The sequence below is a fragment of the Lissotriton helveticus genome, chromosome 3_1 (genome assembly GCF_964261635.1).
Source record: "Lissotriton helveticus chromosome 3_1, aLisHel1.1, whole genome shotgun sequence".
Taxonomy (NCBI): domain Eukaryota; kingdom Metazoa; phylum Chordata; class Amphibia; order Caudata; family Salamandridae; genus Lissotriton; species Lissotriton helveticus.
The window spans coordinates 655,698,559-655,720,180 of NC_136061.1; positions in this window are offsets into that span (position 1 = coordinate 655,698,559).

Consider the following 21,622-nt stretch of genomic DNA (forward strand, 5'->3'; position numbering starts at 1 on the left):
GCAAGCCATATTAAAAGACTGCAGAGCTCTGTACAAGTTTGAAGGCAGTGACAGTAAATGTCAGTGGGTTGACTTCTGAGAGGGAGTGTGGGCTATGTAGAATGTCATGCATAACTCAACGTCGTCACGGGTAGTAAGTGCTATGTAAATGCAATTAAAACTGTGAGTGCAGCTGGAAGTGTGCGACGCACTGGTTCCTATTGTTTCATCTTTTGGAGATTCGTGCCTTCAGTGCCTTCAGAAAGCAGGCTGGTTCCTATTGTTTGATCTTTTTGGAGATTCGTGCCTTCTGTGTTTCTTTACCTCCTATTCCATTGGTCTCGGACCCTTCAATAGCCCGAATGTGCCTCATCTTGCTGGCACGCTTTCTGTTCTCTGATTCTTAACACCTCATCCTCTGTCCTCACAGTGACACGCTGTGCTACAGGGGGGTGGACCGGAGCAGATGCCTTTTACCAATGTAAATCAGTGACCATCAGATATGCAGCTGGCCATGGACCTTATACTTGGGTGACTGTTACAGGGACTAGTGCTCCTAACAACAATGAGAATAGCACTGATGATAACAATGGGAATAGTGCTGATGCGAACAATGAGAATAGCACTGATGATACCAATGGGACTAGTGCCCATGACAACAATGAGAAGAGCGCTGATGATACCAATGGGACTAGTGCCGATAGGAACAATGAGAATAGCACTGATGACACCAATTGGACTAGTGCCGATGCGAACAATGAGAATAGCACTGATGACACCAATGGGATTAGCGCTGATGCGAACAGTGAGAATAGCGCTGATGATACCAATGGGTCTAGTGCCGATGCAAACAATGAGAATAGTGCTGATTATAACAATGGGACTAGTGCCCCTGCCAACAATGAGAATAGCACTGATGATAACAATAGGACTAGTGCCCATGCCAACAATGAGAATAGCACTGATGATAACAATGGGTGTAGTGCCGATGCCAACAATGAGAATAGCACTGATGATAACAATGGGACTAGTGCCCATGCCAACAATGAGAATAGCGTTGATGATACCAATGGGACTGGTGCCCATGCCAACAATGAAAATAGCCCTGATGATACCAATGGGACTAATGCCCATGCCAACAATGACAATAGCGATGATGATACCAATGGGAATAGTGCCCATGCCAACAATGAGAATAGCACTGATGATACCAATGGGACTAGTGCCGATGCCAACAATGAGAATAGGGCTGATGATAACAATGGGACTGGTGCCCATGACAACAATGCGAATAGCGCTGATGATACCAATGGGACTAGTGCCCATGACAACAATGAGAATAGCGCTGATGGTACCAATGGGACTAGTGCTCCTGACAACAATGAGAATAGCACTGATGATAACAATGGGACTAGTGCCGATGCCAACAATGAGAATAGCACTGATAACCATGGGACTAGTGCCCATGACAACAATGAGAATAGCGCTGATGCTACCAATGGGACTAGTGCCCATGACAACAATGAGAATAGCACTGATAACCATGGTACTAGTGCCCATGACAACAATGAGAATAGCGCTGATGATACCAACGGGACAGTGCTCCTGACAGCAATGAGAATAGCACTGATGATAACAATGGGACTAGTGCCCATGCCAACAATGAGGATAGCACTGATGATAACAATGGGACTAGTGCCCATGCCAACAATGAGAATAGCACTGATAACCATGGGACTAGTGCCGATGCCAACAATGAGAATAGCACTGATGATAACAATGGGACTAGTGCCCATGACAACAATGAGAATAGCACTGATGATAACAATGGGACTAGTGCCCATGACAACAATGAGAATAGCACTGATGATTACAATGAGACTAGTGCCAATGACAATGAGATTGGTGCCGATGACAACAATAAGAATAGCGCTGATGATAACAGGACTAGTGCAGATGGCAAAACTCCATGATTAAGAGACTGTTACTGCTCATTCATAGGAGACACTGTCCTGGACTCACATGCCTCTCATCAGTGTGCACACTGGTCTTTAACCATATTCCTCCAACAGATTATAGCCCATTATTACAGGTTAATGTGTTCCTTGTTTATTTAAAGTATCACTCCACTTAAAAAACATAGCTAACAAACATTGGCATTTACAATGTCAATAGCTCCAACTCCAACAAATGCGAGACCTATTGCATTGCAAATGCTTGTTGTATATTTATTTCTTAGTAGCAAAGATACTTTGTTGCAGTAAAATACGTTTTGCAATATCACTGTTTTTCAATATCAAAATTGGACACTACCCTTTTCTATCAATACAATGTTATCCTATGGAAGGAGACAAAATCAGCAATTTTGCTTGTAAGTAAAGATTTACGGTATTGAGCTTTTGGAACAAGAATCAGTACCAGGCAAGCTTCAGGTAAGTGACCTCACTGCATCACCAGTGTCACTGAGGTAGCCGGGTGCAGAGGTCAAACTCAGCATCTGGTGCCAATATTATCCAATGGAGAAAGGGGGCAATCGAAGTGGTACTACTTACAGATAAGTAGAATGGTTTGGTAATCCAGTTTCCTGGGGTTAAGGGAAGCATGGGGGGCACATGGCAGTACCAAAATGACTCTCTCAGCGGCATAGGGACGGGCGGGGGCAGAGTGCCAACACTGTGTCAGCTGCCCATGCAAACAAATGTAAAATCTTGGAATCAGAAAAAGGCTGTAGGCTCAGGCCAGGAGGCTGGACGAAAGAAACCTACAGCTGCACAGGTAAGATGTAGTGTGCTGGAGCATCGGGACACCATCGGTATATCTTGCCAAGGTCCAAGGGCTCCAGGTGCAGGGGTATCCTTTAGTGTCGGACGTCAGCTTACCAGTGTGGGTCCGATTGGAGGGGGGTGTCGTGCAGAGGCTGCAGGCATCAACATGAAGCCGGCAGGGGTCAATCCAAAAGGGAATCTTGCTCAGGATCGCTGGGGGGCCTTTTCTGGATTGGTGGGCCTCTTGGACTCAGGCCGTGGGAGTTGGGTGCAGAGGCGGTCAACTTTGCAGTTCCACAGGCAGAGCTTTGGTCTTTAAACTTGGTTTTCTTTTGGACAGGTCCACTGTCCATAGGAGATCAGGATTATTTTTAGAAGGCAGGCAGTCCTCACAGGGTTCTGGAGGGTGCTAGGCTGCAGGACGAGTCGCTCTTCTGTAGCAAGTTCTTTGAGGGCTGTAGATAGGCTGGTAGTGATGGGGCCAAGTCAGTTGGTGTCTTCACTGCTTTACGACACTTATTTGCCCTCATCTTTGTAGGTCAATTGAATTTTGAGGATTAAAGTTCAGGGGTGCCCGCAAATACTCAATTTAGGGGTATTACATTGGTTGGAAGGTAGTAGCTAATGGGCTACTTACCTTTAGGGTGACTACACTCTTTGTATGTCCACTCCCTCTGGGGAGGGGCCATACCCCTAACTCTATTGGCTAGAATCCCCCAAAACAATATGGTGATTTTCAAAGGAGGGGGGCACTTCAGCTCATGGAACCATAGGGGTGGTCCTGGCAGAGAGAAGACACGCCTCTCGTCTACTAATATCCTCACCGACCTTGCTGCCAAAGTGGGGCTTGGTCAGGGGAGCAGGCATGTCCACTAGCTGAAGAGACTCTGGTCAGCACAATGAAGGGCAGGAAGCCTTTGAGGCTCCCCACCATTTTATGCTGTTCCTGCTTGGAGGTAGGTAGGTATGAAGCACCTCCACCGAGAGCAGGGTTTATTTCTGACCCACAAGAACAAAAGACTTCCACCCCAGGGGTCAGAAGCATGTCTAGAGGTGGCAGGCTAGTGCAGACCAGTCAGACACACACTAGTGGTTTGGTGGGTTTGCAGGGGGCACCTCTGAGGTGCCCTCTGAGTGCAATTAATACTGATTCCAACTCTGGCATCAGTGTGGGATCATTAATCTGAGATGTTTGGTACCAAACATCTTGGAATTTGGTGAAGCCATCAAGGAACTGTGGAACTCGTAGCGACAAGCCCCAGCCCATGTACTCATTATGGCTTTACTGAGCACTTATAATGTCTAAAAATGGATTTAGACACTATAGTGGGATATCTGCTCATGCAGTTATGCCCTCACATGAGGTATCATTCACCCTGCTTTAGGGCTGTAAGGCCTGCTGCAAGGGTGACTTGCCTATGCCTCTTACAGTGCTGATAGGCCTGGCCCACAGGGGTGTGTGCCAGGTCGACTCTTCACTTTTATCTGCACCAAAACATGCAGGCTGCAGTGGCAGTGTGCATGTGTTTCATGAGGGGGTCTCTTATGGTGGCACAATACATGCTACAACCCATAGAGACCATCTCTGGTCACAAGGCCTTTTAATATTACTGGTACCTTTTACAAGGCACTCATATGTGTGCTAATTTTGGAAACAAAGGCACAGTTTAGGGAAAGAACACAGGCACTGGGAACCTGGTTAGCAGGAACCCAGTGCACATTCAGTCAAAGATAAATCAGGCAGGCAAAACATGTTTTGGGGTACTGCAACAGAAACCCACTTTCCTACACAAGCCCCCCCCCCCAGCCCACATGCCAGATTACTCAGCCGCCCCTGGGAGAGTATTCCTAGTGTGTCAGGCGAGGAAGAGTAGAGGAAGTGGTTTGAATGTTGACGGACCTACTGTCCAGGTCAGTGTTCACCTCTGCAAATTCTAAATTACCCAGGGCAACACCCAGCTTACCCAAAGAGGCTACCCACAGTTTGAGTAACTCCACCACGACCAACAGGGTCAGGGGGCCTATCATGCTATTTGACATGGGGTCAGACCACCATGCCAAGAACAGTGCAGCCATGAAGGCTAACACACATCAGAGGCCACTGACAGCTGTCAGCGCCCAGAACCGCACCTTTATCTCTTCAGTGATATATGAAGGAGCTAACTTACAGGGTTCTTAGGTTCAGGTTGCCTGTGTGCTGTTTTAGAGTTGGGGGTCACTAGATCTTGTGGTGAACACCCTTCTTACATCCTCTTTTCTATCAACTGAGGAGCCACCCTCTCAAGCTGCACAGCTGCCTGAGGGATCAGAACTTCTGGTGGGGCAGGTAGGGCTTCACAAGTGCCAACTTTGAAGTTCTCCCCTACTGGTGTAGAATCTCATTGGCTCAAAGTTGTAAATGGAACCTATGTTCCCCACCAATATTTTTTTGGGGAGGATGAGTTGTTGAGAATACAGTTAGACGCATGCATAAGGATTGCCAGAGGATGAGAGCTTTTCTTGCTGTCGTTAGGCTTTTGAAAGGGGAATTGATGGGTGTACTGTGTCTGGCAATTAGTGTCACAGTCTACTAGCTCATCCCTCAGCCCCACCCTTTTCAACATATACATGCCAACACTCACCAACATCATCAGATCACAAGACATCACCATCATCTCCTACACTGATGATACCCAACTCATCCTCTCCCGGACGGACAAGATAACCACCACCAGAACCAACTTCCCCAATTGCATAACCATGGTAGCAGCCTGGATGCAAACCAACAGCTTGAAGCTTAACTCCGACAATAAAGAAGTACTGATATTCGGCAACAAGACCTCTTCCTGGAATACACCTTGTGGCCTTCAGAGTGAGGACCAAAACTCACACCCACACACAACTCAAGAAATGTAGGGATCAACGTAGACAACAAGTTTTTCTCTGTGAGGATTTGGAAGACAATGATCTGGAATACAACCCGCAAGGGTTGTGTCGTGTGCGGTTCAATTTCGCAGAGGGCATGATTGTTGGTCGCGATGTCGAGAGAGCGGTTGAGATATCGTTGTCATACCGGAGTAAGGGGGGCCCTTCTCAGTCGCTATTTGAGCAAGGTAGGAAAAAGGCGCGACAGTACCCCATGAGAGAGGTTCCTCCACAATGGAGAGAGGGTGACACAACTGTTGACCCACCTATTCTGCCACACTTTCAGCGTGTGTGGGTACATGTCCCATGGAGGCGAGCTGAAGTTTTTAGCCCTTAAACAGACATTACCTGACCCCCGTAAAAATCCTGCAGGGTATTACAAAGAGTTGTCACAGACTGCTGGGTCTTGTATCATGAATTTAGCGGATATCGACATGTTATTTGGGAATGTTGTTCCACAGTCTTTATGGGGTACAATTCGTCATACAGATCATGATCAGGAGTTAGGTGACTCATGGGCTAATATTGCCGCTGCAGATGCCCGACAAGTTGGTGGTGCTAAACCTGAGCCTTTAGTAGCTGAACTGCCTGGTAAAATAATCGATTACATGAAAACGATAATGCCTGCAATCCGTGTAAATTGGGACAAGTTGTCTGCATGTAAGCAGAAGAAAGATGAAACAGTGTCAGATTTCTTCACCAGGTTTGAAGAAACATTTGTCGACCACAGTGGTCAGGATATGAGCACAGAAGGTGGTCAGCGTTTGTTCGTCGATAAATTCGTGCAAAATCTGCTTCCAGAGTTGTGTAAAAAGCTAAAAGATTCAGAGAGTTCTTGGGCAGTTTCGTCTTCAGCACAGATATTGGTTACTGCACAATATTACAAAAATAGAGACAAAGACGAGAAAGATAGAGCAGAAAAGAAAACTAAGGAGCTGAAAACGAAGGTTTTGTTACAGCAAGCATATCCGCCACGTGGTGGTGGTGGTCAGAATAATGGTGGTCAGAGTAACTATCAAAATAATTATCAGCAGCCTCAACAGTATCAGAGGAACTCGCAAAGAGTCGAGTATACTCAACTCCGTGTCCCTGTAGGCCCCAACCAGTGTTCGTATTGCAAGGAAGAGGGTCATTTTAAGTATAGCTGCCCTATTTTGTTACAGCGTGCAAATGGTGCTTCTGGTGTAAGAGGTCGTGGTGTTCAGCAAGCGCCTAGAGGTAGAGGACGTGGAAACGTCCCCCAAAACGCACGTCCCCTTCCACCTCAAAATTCTATGAATAGGTTCGATCAGCAGAATAACGCATCTGGTAGGACAGCTCAGTACTATGCGGATGATTACTATACAGAAGATGAGCATTGGGAAGGTAATGATTGCTAGGACAGCCATAGACAAAGAGAGGGAGTTGTTTCAGTTCCAGTAGATCAGAACGGACCATACGTTGAGGTGATTACATCAGGTGTGTCAGAACCTTTTCTGTTGGATACTGGTGCTACAAAGAGTTCTATTATGCACTCCAAACTCCCTGGCGCACCTTTGTCTGGCGAAATGAATGTTTCTGTAGGTTTTTCTGGCGCCCCGGTTAGGAACCCGATTTCTGACCCTTTGTCTCTTTCTGTTGGTCCTTGTGAATTCGAAGCACCCCTTATTCTGACAACAGGTTGTGGTGAAAACTTGTTGGGATTAGACCTGTTAAAAAGGTTGTATGCGACTTTGTACTGTTCTCCTTCTGGAGTACAACTCACTTTAGGTAAGAAAGTGGTTTCTCCAATGTATTTGTCAAGGGACAAACTTCCAACAGAATTGTCATCTCTCCCTGATATTCTTTGGGCTACTGGTCCTAATGATGTGGGTCTTTTAGAAATACCACCATATGTTGTAACATTGAAAGCCAATGTTAAAATGCCACGAATTCCCCAATACAAAATCTCTAGTGAAGGTGAGAAGGCTTTGTTAGCGATCGTTTACGATCTAATTGGAAAAGATGTGATTGAAGAAACACGAGTCAACGTTTGCAATAGTACTGTTCTGCCTGTTTTAAAGCGAATTGATCCCTCTCAGCCACCTGTGTACAGATTTGTGATTGATCTCAGAGAGGTGAATAAAATAGTTGTGCCACAATTTCCAGTTGTCCCCGACATTACTGCTTTATTGACTATGATTCCAGCTTCTGCCACCTGGTTTTCGGTGATCGATCTGAAGAATGCTTTCTTCAGCATCCCGATAGCTGAGGAGAGCAGGGATATTTTTTCCTTCAGTTTAGGAGGACGCAGCTTCCGCTTTAAACGCGCTCCTCAGGGCTACTGTGAAAGTCCGTCAATATATAGTCAAGCTCTAAAAACACAGCTTGATACAATTGTTTTACCTGAAGGTGCTGCCCTTATTCAGTATGTGGATGATTTGCTCGTTGCTGCAGATACTGAGGAAATCTGTAAAGAAGCCACATTGTCATTGTTGCGTCATCTGTGTGATTTGCATCACAAGGTGTCACTTTCCAAATTGCAATACTGTCGACAAGAAGTGACCTACTTAGGTCACCTCTTATCGAAGGAGGGAAGGAAACTGACCCCAGAAAGAATTCAGGCAATAGCGAAATTGAGTGTGCAAAGAACACAGAGAGAAGTGCGTGCTTTCTTGGGCATTACATCGTACTGTAGACAGTGGATTCCGAATTTTTCGTTATTAGCCAAACCTTTGGTGGCATTAACGTGTAAAAATACACCCAATCCCATTCCTTGGTCTGAAGAGTGTCAGAAAAGTTTTTCTGAATTACGCACAGCATTATGTTCGGCTCCTGTGTTAGGTACCCCCAACTACAGTAAGCCTTTCACATTGTATGTCCACGAGAAAGAGGGTTGTGCATTGTCAGTGTTGACTCAGTTGTTTGGAGGTAGGCAGCGTCCATGTGCATATTTTTCGTCGACTTTGGATCTGGTAGCTAGGGCATTGCCAAGTTGTTTAAGAGCCACAGCGGCAGCAGCTGTTTCTATTCGACAGTCTGCTGGTCTAGTAATGAATAATACACTAGTCGTGATGGTCCCACATGCGGTAGACACGTTGTTAAACAGAACCAAGACACAGCACTTAACTAGTGCTCGATTGTCAGGTTACGAATTAACATTGTTAGCGAGTCATGTGCACATAAAAAGGTGCAACACCTTAAACCTAGCCACATTGTTGCCAATTGTAGAGGAATCAGGTGCTTCAGAACAGCATGATTGTTTTCTTAGAACGGAACAAGAGACGAAAGGAAGAGTTGATCTTTATGATACTCCTCTTGCTGAATGTGATGGTACATTGTGGGTGGATGGTTCATGCTTCAAGCTCCCGAATGGTGACACGACTGCAGCATATGCTGTCACGACTTTGCATACAATTGTTGAGGCTGCACGTGTCCCACATAATTCAGCTCAAGCAGCAGAATTAATTGCACTCACGAGAGCATGGGTGTTGTCTAAAGGAATGAAAGTGACTATCCACACTTTATAGTCAGTATGCATTTGGTGTGGCTCACAGTTTTGGACGATTGTGGAGAGAACGTGGGTTCCTGACTTCGCATGGAGCTAAGATTCAGCATGGTCAGTTGGTGAATGAGCTTCTTGAATCACGGACCTTGCCTCTGCAAATGGCGATTGTGAAATGTAGTGCTCATAAGAAGGTGACTGATGATGTTGGTCGTGGAAATGCATTTGCTGATGAGATCGCGAAAGAAACGGCAAGAAATGTAATGAGCCGAATGTATGTTGCAGGTCCTGCAAGATGGGTTGGTGATGTTGGAATGTGTGAAGACACGATAGAGAGTGTGAAGTCCATTCAAGCTGAGGCCACAGAGAAAGAGTTGAGCACGTGGAGAGAAAGTACGGGTAGAATGGATGCAAATGGTTGTTGGGTTGAATTGTCAGAGCATCAGAGATGGTTGTTACCCGATGCATATGTGCTGGCAGTGGTTACAATGGCTCATGGAATGGCTCACATCAGCGTGAAAGGGATTTGCAAGTTGTTGGCTCCAGTATGGCAGAATTCAGGGATTCCCAAGTGTGCAGAGAATGTCGTCAAGAATTGCATGGTGTGTCTGAAACACAATCCTGGTAGGGGAACCCCAACTCCAGCTGGTCATTTTGCACTTCCTACGTATCCGTTCGAGGTTTTGCAGCTAGATTTCATTCACATGGATAGGTGCAACAATTTAAAATATGTACTCGTTGTTGTTTGTGCCTTCTCAAGATGGGTAGAAGCCTATCCCCTAAAAGACAACACTGCCTTATCAACAGCGAAAGCCCTTGTGAAAGAGTTCTACCCCAGGTTCGGAATGCCTAGAATGGTCTGGAGTGATAATGGAAGTGAATTTGTGGGTCGAGTGATGAAAAGAGTGTGTGAAGGGCTAGGCATTCAACAAAGGTTCCACGCTGCAAATCACCCCCAATCAGCTGGATTAGTAGAAAGTTACAATGGCACGCTTAAGTTAAAACTGGCCAAAATTCAAGCAAGCACAGGTCTTAAATGGCCTGATGCTCTACCCTTAGCACTCCTGTCCACCAGAATGACTGTGCATTCACGAGTGAAACTTAGCCCCTATGAAATCGTTTTTGGCCGCCCAGCCAACATATGGGGAGTGCCTAGGCCCACCAAATTCAGCGAACTTGAACACCCTGTTTTGCTTGATTATCTGTATGAATTGACGGCTAAATTGCGTGTTTTGCATCAACAGGTTCACGACACCCTGCCTCCGGTCTCTGAGACTCCGGGTCACGCCATTGACCCTGGTTCCTGGGTCCTTGTTAAAAACTTCCAGAGAACGAAAAACGACCAGCCCAGGTGGACCGGACCGCACCTCGTCCTTCTTTTCACAAGATCAGCCATTTGCGTGGAGGGGAAGGCGAACTGGATCCACGGGATCCACTGCAAACAGATCCCCCTGCCTCTGCCATATGACCAGTGGGTCCAGAAGGGTGTCGCTGACTCAGAAACTGACACCGTGCCACGTTTCCTACCTTTCAGTGATGCACGTGTAAAAGGAACACTGACTGAACAAGAGAGCGATGAACTTTTGCAACCAGCTGTATCACCGTCCATCCCATTGGACACTACAGAACCTGAACTTTTGTTCCAAGACAACACTATACCAGGAAAACAACGGTACAATTTGAGGCCGAGACCTATGGACAAATAAAGTAATTCTTTTTCCTTCCAAGTACTTTTTAAGTGCAGCTCTCCCATCTGAGAAACTTGCTTATTTTTGTTTTTTGAACCGCCATCCGGGTTCCGCTGCTAGGGCCGCGATTGCTTAAAGTCTTTTGAGTACAGCTGACGACGTTAGGTCGGCAGTTCTGGTTGGTCTAAGGGAGTTGCCCTGGACTGACAGAAGCATTCCTTAGCAGAATCAACCTCCCGTCGCGGGCAGCACTTTAGAGAGGATGGAGTTTTCCGAGATGGAGAGACCTGCCAAGGAAATGAACTTTAAAACAAGGATCTGCAATATAATGACAAAGAAAAGTTTTTTGATATTGTGCATTTTTATGTTATTCAGCGTGATGATCTTTTTAATGAGTTATGTTTTGTTCTCTTTTCGAGTAACATTTGCACCCACTTCATCGCCTATACCTCCCCCTTCTACTGTTTCCCCACATTCTTTTCAACCCCTTCCTGAACACGAATCAGCTAGGAGATTAGAGTTCATTAATAACTCCTTTGTTCAGCTCCTGCACCAACACCAACTTGTAATGAACACAACTAACTGCAGGGTGTGTGGCCTTATGCCGCACACAACGGATAAAGGTATCCCTTATCTGGTCCTGCCTTTCAGCCACAATGGTTCTGTGTGGGCATACAGAACAATGTTCATATATGCGCATGAAGTCTACCCCCTACGTTCTGTAACAGACAATCCTAAGAATAGTGCTCTAGTCAAGGGTATAGTAGACATGATTAAGGAAGGTATTTCTTATGAGACTATCCCGAGAGATGAGACACTAGTATACATAGGATGGAACATGACTGGATATGGAGCTACTCTGAGTGAGAAACAGCAAGCTAAGAGATCTTCCCCGATTTGGATTGTACCCCATCAGGGTCATCTGTGTCTGCAAGGTAATGGCACGAATCCCAGAGCTCAGTTAGGGAAGAGTATCTGCGCTAAAACGTATGTTTTTGCAGCCCAGACTTCCCCTCCGTTTTTAGCAGCTAAGGGTACCTATTTCATCTGCCATGATAGAGCCTATACATGGTTGCCCCCTGACTTTTCGGGCTCATGTTTTGTTTCGTTCCTGTTGCCTCCCACCTACACAGCAGCGGCAGATTACCACAAGACGAGGATAGTTAGAGGTGCCTTGAGTCAAGAAGACACTGCAGGACAAGAATTTGGGGACTTCGTAAAGGGTTTTCAGCCGTTCTGGGGACCAATGGCTAACAGCAGGAACATAAGGCAATTGACAAGGGTGGTTGAGTCCACCGTGATGGAAACTGCTGGTGCCCTTAGTAACTTGACTGCTGAGCTCCAGTCGGATCAACTTATGACCCTTCAGAACCGGGTCGCTTTAGATGTCATACTTGCAGACCGAGGTGGGGTATGCAGATTGATCCAATCGAGTTGCTGTGTTTTCATCCCTGATAACGCTCCAACAGTGTACCAGGCCATCTCTAAACTGCATAAGATTTCCGAATCTATTCATGTGGATAAAGGAGATTGGTCTTTAATGGGATGGTTCTGGGAACTGATATCCGCCTGGGGATGGAAAATTCTGATGGTCATTGGGATGGTCTTAGCCATTCTTTTCCTGTTCTGTCTGTGCGTACAGTGTGCTCCTGCAATATGTGGCCTCTGTGTTACATCATGTGTAAGGAAGCCTGTATCAAGAGACGAGCTAAGTACTAGAATGATGTTACAGCAACATCTCAATGACTTTAGGAATATAGATCTGGACTCAGATTAGCATGAGGATAGATTAATTGCCTATGTAAGGGCAAAAGGAGGGTTTGTGGTTCTGAAGATTCTGGACTCGTGTAATAATTCTGGACTCGAGAATTATACTTCGTCGAAACATGACGAATTTGGTATCAAAAGACCGAAAATGACGAGTACACTATGTACAAGTATTTTCAGCATATTCGAGTGACGATTTCACCTCGAATTCCCCATTATCGTTCTGAACCCTCGGCTTCCATTTTATGTATGGCAGCCATTTTGTGAGTTGCCCTTTACATAGGCCTTAATCCAGCTAGATCCGATCCCAAAAGGACACTTACACCTTAATCGACTTTCCTATGACCTGTGCAAGTTGGAACCATGGCCCCAGGCCGAACCTGTTCGGTCAGTTCCCTCCCAGTGGCCGAACAAGATAACATCAAGGCTCCACAAGCCATAAAACCTTCTTATCGCACACACACCCTGCCGAATCTTGCTCACATCTTTTCTCTCACTTGCTTTATAATGGGGAGGTGCCCGTTTTTATTGGGGGTCCACTGATATCTGATGGAACTACCAGACCTTGCCGGGTAATTTATTTTGGGCTGGATGAAGTGAAATATGGGCTTGTCACCATGACTCTGCTTTCTCTTTGTAAACTAAAGTATGTTAATAGTGTACTGTAAATTCAAGAATGTTTGCCTGAAGCTGAATATTTTGTATAAAAAGAGAAGCCTGGTTTTGTGAATTCGAGCAGTCTCCTGAGAATATACTTCCTGTGTGTTGTACTTCTAGGACACTTGTTACCTTGGTTGCAGCCAATAAAATCGATCCTTGACTTCACCTAGAAGACTCTGAGTTTCTGTGGTCTTAATCAGGAAGGACTCGAGGTCTCTGGGTGTACCCTGACACCGCTGGGTTACCGGTTCTGTACCGGTTCTTGAAAACCCAGTACCTCACCCCCAGACCTCTGCTCACCTCCCGGCAACCATCTACCATAACCGCGAGCTGGTAACGCCTCCAAATACACTTGAACCGGCTCAAGCTAACCTCTCTCCGCTGCCAACTTCATTTGCCACCGACACTGCTCCTGAACCATCGCACCCCTCCCCTCTAGCACCCACAGCCTATAATGATCTCGAAATTCTTCACTCCAGAGTGACTAATCTAACCCAGAACATCCATAGCTCCATTCTGGATCTTATGAACCTTCTTCGCCTCGCCGAACTCGCCCTTGCTAACCTCAAGCCACCTCAATCCTCCCCCTTAAGAACGCCGAGCCTCCCATGCACCCACTTCTGCTACCTCTGAGACATCTTCGCCCGCGCAAGCAACCCTGCCACCTTTCAGAGGTGGAATCCCGAGCTTTTGCAATCACCTACAACTCCACCACTGCCACCTCCACTCCTTTGGACCTCACGGGAGACAAAATCCTAGCTATCCTCCAAGACCACACCCTCTCCAAGACATCCCTTGCCCTCTAGATACAAGTCCTGAACACCCCATCTGACCAGTCTCCATCAACCCCAACAGACCAGCTACCCTTCACAACAGAAGTGAGGTTAAAAGCAACCTCGCACCTGTACTCATGTCCGTCCAGACCCCTGACACTCCCCCAGACTCCCCACTATCTGGCCTCTTAATTAATTGCTGATCGGCTGTTAAACATGCCTCAGATATTGCTGACCTCATCTTGAACAAAAATGTAGACCTAGCTATACTAACCGAATCCTGGCTCAATGAATACTCTTCCCCTTGCTTGGACGTATTAGTCCCTTCTAACTACAACATTGCTAGACTAGACAGGCACTCCAACAAGAAAGGTGGAGGCATTGCCTGTATCTAATTTGAAAAAAGGGGACCCCTATATATCTAATAGACTCGCTATACATAGGGAAAAGAACACTGTAGGTAAAGGTCTATAGCTAAGTCATGTAACACACAAATAGTATCCATGGGTCTTAATCTTTACTATGTGACCTGCATAAATCTGTGAATTACCAAACTAAGACCAGAGTAGCGCAAATTCAAAAGAACTTTCAGTGCAATAAGACGGTGACCTGATGAAGGCCATAACGCCGAAACGCCCGTAATTCCAATCTACCGCTTTGCCTCCATCAATTCTTGTCTATGTTTTGTCTGTACTGTTTTTAATATGAAAAACATTATTCTCTGTATGAATGAATATAAAACTTTTAAAGAGCAAACTTAGCCCGAAGGCATCAAGGCACTGCAGACAGGGTCAGTATATCAAAGTTCACACATTACTAAAACTCAAGGATTAAGGGAGATGAGGGCTGGAGCAAGAGAAAAGCCAGGTCTTCAAAGATTTCCTAAAGGCAGAATGTAATTCCAAATTGGAGATTGAGAGAGGAAGCAGATTCCACAAGTTGGCGCCCAACAGCAAGAAAGCCCTCCCCCCCATCTTGCTTTCCTAAACCTAGAAACTGTTACCCAATTCCTACTAGCAGATCTCAGGTTCTTGCTCGGAATATATCTGTGAAACAGTTTAATAATGCCTTCAGCACCCTTGTTGTGCAAGACCTTGTGTACCATACAAAGTGCTTTAAACACAATTCTCCTCCCAAGTGGGAGCCAGTGAAGGCTCCTAATGGTGGATGAGATAGCATGAAATTTTGGAAGACCCATCACCAGCCTAGCCGCTGCATTCTGCACTAGTTGGAGTCGATACAGAAGTCCCCTATTTATTCCTAAATAAAGGGCATTGCAATAATCCAACCTAGATACCACAAGGGCAACCACTGCCTGTTTCCGAGCTGAGAGGGAGAGAAAAAGAAAGATCTTCCTAAGAGTCCTTGGCATCCCAAAGCATTTTTATTTATTTGTGACTTTAATGACAAAGAGGAGTCTACAATAATGCCTAGATTCTTGGGGCCTCATTTATGAGAAATGACGCATCGCTGCGTGAAAGCAGCGATGCGGCACTTCTCAGTGCGCACTCCTTGCGTCATGATTGATGCGTCATATTTATAATATGACGCATCATGTCGCAAGGAGTTACAGATACGTCAGTATTTCTGACGTATATGTAGGCGCAAAAGTGACGCATTGCTGGAGTGTGTCACAAAAGTGACGCAACTCCAGCAATGTGTACTTTCACATGGGCAAGTCCCATGTTGTTAGTGCCTGCGTCAGTCTTACACCTGCCATGAAGCAGGCGTAAGATTTTGAAGCATTAGCGGCCAAGCAATGGCGCAGTGAAATCTTATAGATTTCACTCCGTCACTTCCATGACCCTTTCCTGCGTCAAAACGCCCCCTTGCATACATTATACCTGGCGCAGGTATAATGTGGTGCAGGGGTTTACAAAGTGACGTATCTACCTAGATGTGTCACTTTGTAAATATGGTGCAACAAGGCGCATTTTTTACGCCACTGGTGCGTCACAAAAAGCGACGCACCGGCGGCGCAAAAGTGACGCACAGCCTCAGAAATGAGGCCCTTAGCACTTAGACAGGGGACAGGGCAGGCTCCTAGAGAAACAGGCCACCAGGCCTTTGACCAAATATCCAGCATGTCTCCACAAATGATAACCTCAGTTTTATCCTCATTGAGTCTTAGATAATTCTCCACCATCCATGCAGCCACCGCTTGCATGCAGTGATTAAAATTTGCTGCTGAGGCTGAGACACTCTTTGTGATGGAAATCAGAATCTGAGTGTCATCAGCGTAGGATAGGACTTCTAAACCAAAAGACCTAACCACAGCAGCGAGCGGGGCTACATAGATATTGAAGAGAGTAGGACTCAATGAGGATCCCTGAGGTACTCCACAAAACAATTTTTTGGGGGCAGATGAGAATTGACCCATCTTAACTATCTGTGACCGATCCATAAGGAAAGATGACAAAAGGTTAAGTGCAGATTCCTCTATCCCAATGTCCTGGAGCCTACCAACCAGCCTACTTGGGGAGATCGTATCGAAGGCTGCAGTCAGGTCAAGGAGGATCAGCAAGGTGGTGTGACCAGCATCAACCTGTTGCCGAATGTTGTTAAAGACAACGGTTAGTGCTGATTCTGTGCTGTGCTCCCTCCTGAACCCATGCTGTGAACCATCGAGCAGTTGGCATTCCTCCAAGTAGCAACTGAGATGGCGGTTTAGATGTCTTTCCAGGATTTTGGCAGGGACAGGCAACAAAGAGATAGGCCTATAGTTTTTGGATTCAGTTGGATCAAGGGAGGCCTTCTTGAGCAGGGGTTTTACCACTGCAGTTTTCCATGCGGTGGGAAATTGGCCGGCAGAGATGGCGGAATTGATGATAGTCGTTAGAGGAGATATAACTACCTCTTTTTCCAGTTTCAGGATCTTAAGAGGACACAGTTCAAGTGGGGACCACTTAACAGCGATCCAGTTTCTTCTTGAAGAATAGGTGGAAAAGATTGTAGGTGACAGTTCCCTGTAGGAACTTTCACTGAATCAAGAAGAAGAGATGTTTTAACCTTCCCCAGATTTGAATTCTCTAGGGAGGTATAAATGTCCTTAATTTTGGTATGAAAAAAGTCTGCCATTTTATCGCAGAAGTCCTGGGAAGCCTCTGTGCTGGCACTAGTCACAGGGACTAAGAGGGAGTTGATAATAGGGAAAAGTTCCCTAGAGGATATAGTAGCTTCGGTCATGGCTAAAAAATAAGAAACCTTTTCCTCTCTAATAGCTTCCTTATATTCCCAAAGCCGGCTTTTATGCAGTTCCCTTTCTACTCTCAAGAAGCTCGTCCGCCATTTTCTTTCCTGCTGTCGGCAAACCTGCCTGAGTTTCCTCAATCTCTCAGAAAACCAAGGGGCAGAGGGACGTTTTCTTGCCTCATAATGCTTTTTAAAGGAGGCAAGAGAGTCCAAGGCTCTTATCAGCCATCTGATAAACTCGTTGTACATGACATTAGCATCAACATAAGAAGAGGGGCAATATTCACCTAGTTTATCGAGCAGATCCTCTTTACTAACCCGTCTGAGATTTCTCCTCCATTCGACCCTATTCCTGCCACAGGTGTCCAGGGCAGGTGCTGCCATTACAAGGGTAAAAGGAAGAGCGAAATGGTCAGACCAGGAGAGGGGAAAAGGATCCAGAACCAAGACCCTCGGGTCATTGGAAAAAATCCCATCAAGGATGTGTCCTGCCGTATGTGTGGCACTCTTCACTAACTGAGGGAAACCACAAGATTCCATGACCTCCAGAAAGGCCTGTGTTTCAGGGCACACCATCTTCTCTAAATGAAAGTTAAAATCCCCCAAAAACGTAACCTTTGAATGAGCTAAAAAAGGCTTAATTTGGTTACTAAAATTCTGGGGAAACAAGGCTCTGGGTCCAGGAGGTCGGTAAGTAATCACTCCACTAAAACTTTCAGTCGGAAGAACTTTTAGGGAAAAATAAAGGGCCTGATAGGCATATGTGGGAGAGGTAAGGTCCTCTGTAAAGCAGGAATAAACATCTTTATACATTATCCCTAAACCTCCCCCCAATTTCCCCTCCCTATCCTTTCCCACAAGGAGATACCCTGAGGGAATTGCCTCTACTAGATCAGGGCCCGAGCAATCTCTGGCCCAGGTTTCTTTAATAAACACCCAATCTGGTTTTTGACGGGACACAAAATCATTAAATTCGATGGCATGTTTAATTAAGGATCGAGCATTAAGAAGATACCCAGTGAACATGATTTACAGGGACAGGATTAGGCTCACCAGATCCATCCTTCAAAGAGTCATGGCCAGCCCCTAGTGGAAAGGACGCCTCACAATTAGCACATGTAAGCCAATGAACATCCTTTACAGTCAGCGTGTTAACAAACCGACAGGCCCCTTGCTCCTGAGGTTGCAGATCCAATAGTCGTTCCCTAGAATAGATCAAACGATCTTCTGCGTTTAGATGGAATTGGCCAGGGTTCCTGGCACAGGGCGCAGACTTGGCGCGGACGGGCGCAGACGGGCTTGCCTCTGGCTCCAGCATGTGTTTAAATAGCTGGAACCTGGAAAGACTAGAGCGCGTCCCGCAGCGCTGATGCCGGAAATGCAGAGGAGGGGCCAAAACAAATCCTCACTTCCCTCCACATCAATCGGCAAGCCGTGGTGGAACGGGGAAGAAGAACAAAGGTCTAAAAAAGTCCCCGACAGCAGAGCCCAAGTTTAAATGTCCCCAGTAACAAGGTAAGAAAGAGGCACCAAGAGGCACCAAGTTCCGATATAAAAAGTTTCAAAACGGCTCCCTATTAAAATATAATACAATGTCCTAGTCCCAGGAAGGAAAATAAAAATAGTACCATCTATTCAATATTTTTAAAAACAGTAGCAAAGAACTAGCAGCGTGGCACCTCGAACACTGAGTACCACTGTCTAATGAATGTTTAAACGAATACAATTTTTTTATATCAATTTTGAATTATAATATATACTATGCAGTTCAAATAGAGATATATAACAAAGCAATAATTGAAAATATCATTAATAAATAAAATGAAATGAATTTTGAATATTTTGGTTTCGCAAGTTTGTTTTATGGGTGATCATTTCTGCTAATCTGGTGTGGTGGTACACATTTCTTTTAGGCCTAGAATTACTTATGTCAAATGTCTTACTGACTTAGCTATAGACCTTTACCTACAGTTGCATTGCCTGATCCTCCCTCTTGGTCACGGAACTCCTAGCGGACTCCACTGACTCCTGCGAATACCTCGCCCTCTCCATTTCCAGCAACTCATTACATATTTGCAACTTGCACATCTTTTACCACCCCCCCTGGCTCGAACGACTCTTTCACTGATCTCCTCTTGGATATCATCACAACCAAGATTCCCTCTAATGCTAAAGAGATCTTCCTTGGTGATTTCAACCTGCATTGGAATGACCCTAAAGAGTCCTTCGTCAATGCTATCAAAGACCTCCTAACTGATCAAGCCCTGTCTCAAGCCTGCTCTCTGCCAACTCACTCAAAAGGGGCCACCATTGACTGGATCATCTCTAAGGAATCCTCAGTCAAACTTGTCTCCATAGACCCATGTGACTGGTCTGACCACCACACCATCTCCTTCGTTTTACCTGCGACCCTCAAGTCAAAGACACCGCAATCGGTGATTCCCAGACGCTGGATCAGAGACACTAAAAACCTTGACCTTATCAAACTGGAAGCACGCTGCAAATATGATCTCCCCCCCCTACTCGCATATAACTGCGGTCAGTGACCTCAATGATCATTTCTCAGCGTCCATATCGAACATCCTGGACGATCTGGCCCCTCTCAAACTAAAAAGGTCACAAATCAAAAACAGAAACCCCTGGTTCTCTGATTCCTTCAACTCGGAGAGGCGATCCCTACGACAATCTGAAAGAATCTGGAGACAGCACCCCTCCGCTGCGCACCTTAAACTTCTCCGTCAGGCGAGAAACTCTTACAATAAGCACATCCTCAATGCAAAAAAGAATACTCCAGATCGTAATTGGGGAATGCCAAGAACAGACCCGCATGCTATTTGAACTGGTCAAACACCAATCTAATAAACTGGCTAAATCTCAGAAAGAATCCTCTAAGTCTCTAATATCTTTGGAGGAATTCTCCTCTTTCTTCACTGATAAAACCATGGCACTAGAAATCGAACTCAATATCGCCGCTTGCTCTCAACCCCTTCCTGACCTTCCCCCCTTTTCCGCACTACCCTCACTGGCCCCACCTAAAAACCAAGCTCACTGGACCGACTTTGAATACTATGACGAAGACTCCATCTCTAAAATCCTCTCTGCCTTGAACCCCACTAACCACTTCAATGACCCTCTACCATCTAACTGCCTCGCCGCTGCCTCCCAAGCTATTGTTCCTTGCTGGACTACAATAATCAACGCCTCACTTCAGCAGGGTTCGATACCGGACCCCTTGAAAGCCGGCCAAGTCCTCCCTATCTTAAAAACACCATCGCTGGATCCTTCCTCCCCTGACAATTTCAGACCTATCTCCAATAATCCTCTATTAGCCAAAGTGTTAGAGAAGTGTGTCCAACAGCAACTAAGTCAGCACATCAACAACTTCCACCTACTTTATGACTTTCAATCTGGATTCAGACCGGGGCACAACACGGAAACTACTATGCTCCACTGGGAGGGCGGGTTTGATAAACAGGCGAGGATGCTGGAGTTATGGTCTAAGAGAAGGAGTTTTATTAATAACAGAAGAGTTTGTGAATTGATGGGTTGACTGTCCCTCGGGTTCTTCCTCTTCTGAGTCCTGTGATGAGCTGGAGGGGTTCAAAACTTGCAGAGATGACTTGCTCTCCTTGTCTTCGGGACTGAGTTGGTCTACCCGCAGGCTCATAGGAGGATGAGAAACAAATGAGGGAACCGTGAGAAATAGGCTCTAGGTAATGTTGTTTTACTTCCACCGTCACCACACCTTTAGTGTTTAAAGACTTTGGTTGTGCACAAGAAAATCGGGAAGGGTGGGAGTCAGGATGCTTAGATGGGTTTAGGAAGGGTGAGGTCAGGTTTGTTTTAAGTGCCATGGGGTGGGTTTTTAGGGAGTGCTTAATGGGAGCAAGACGACACGATGTTGTGACTATTTACGAAGAAAACCACTATAGGCTGCAGTAGCACCACGTATTCTGGCCAAGTAGATGTCTAGAAGCCACCCTCTATCCCTGGCCCCACCCGATACTCCCTCCCGCTTCCCCCAACCCACTTCCCGGTACCCTTGAGCCGTTAGTACTCACCGGCTCCGCCGCAACTCTCCAGAGTCGCGGCCGCTCCCCAGCATCCTCCGGACACCACCAGTCCTCGCACCAGCTTTCTTCTCCCTCCTCCTGGTTCACTGGGGGTCTTGCATCTGGTGTTTCGGGTCCTGCGTCTTCCTCCTCGGGTCCCGCGTCTTCCTCCTCGGGTCCCGCGTCTTCCTCCTCGGGTCCCGCGTCTTCCTCCTCGGGTCCCGCGTTTTCTCTCTTCGCTTCCTTGATCCAGCTTCTTTCTACTCCTTTCGCGCCAACGCTCTCTGCCCCCGCCCTTTAAACTTGGTTGCTTTCGAGTGGTCCGTTCCTATTGCTTCCGGTGTTCTTAGGGGTCACTTCCGGGTTGTTGTTCTCGCCT